The sequence below is a fragment of the Haliaeetus leucocephalus genome, unplaced genomic scaffold (genome assembly GCF_000737465.1).
Source record: "Haliaeetus leucocephalus isolate CR32 unplaced genomic scaffold, Haliaeetus_leucocephalus-4.0 Scaffold407, whole genome shotgun sequence".
NCBI lineage: Eukaryota > Metazoa > Chordata > Aves > Accipitriformes > Accipitridae > Haliaeetus > Haliaeetus leucocephalus.
Window position 1 is genome coordinate 13,974 of NW_010972843.1, and position 591 is coordinate 14,564.

The following is a 591-nucleotide window of genomic DNA, read 5'->3' on the forward strand; positions in this document are numbered from 1 at the left end:
CTGGGGAGGGGGGCAGCCATGGGGGCTATAGGGGCTGGGGGGGGGTCAGAGCTGAGCCGCAACCTGGGCTGAGGTCAGGGGGTTGGGGAGGATTAGGGAGAGATGAAAGAGGTTTTGGGGACAATTTGAGGGGTTTTGGTAAAGACCCAGGGCAGAATTAAGGTTTTTTGGTGACCAAGTTGGGGCAGAGTTGAGTGGTTTTGGTGACGATTTGGGGCAGAGTTGAGGGGTTTGATAAAGATGCCAGGGCAGAATTAAGGTTTTTGGGGAATGATTTGGGGCAGATTTTAGGGGATTTGGTGAAGACCTGGGGCAGAATTAAGGGTTTTGGTGACCAAGTTGGGGCAGATTTGAAAGGTTTTGGTGAAGATGCGAGGGCCAAATTAAGGTCTTGGGGGGCCGATTTTAGGGGATTTGGTGAAGACGTCAGGGAAGAATTAACGTTTTTTGGTGACCAAGTTGGCGCAGAGTTGAGGGGATTTGGTGACAATTTGGGGCAGATCTTAGGGCTCTTGGTGAAGATGCCAGGGCCGAATTAAGGTTTTTTTGGTGATGATTCGGGGCAGATTTGCGGGGATTCGGTGAAGGTGT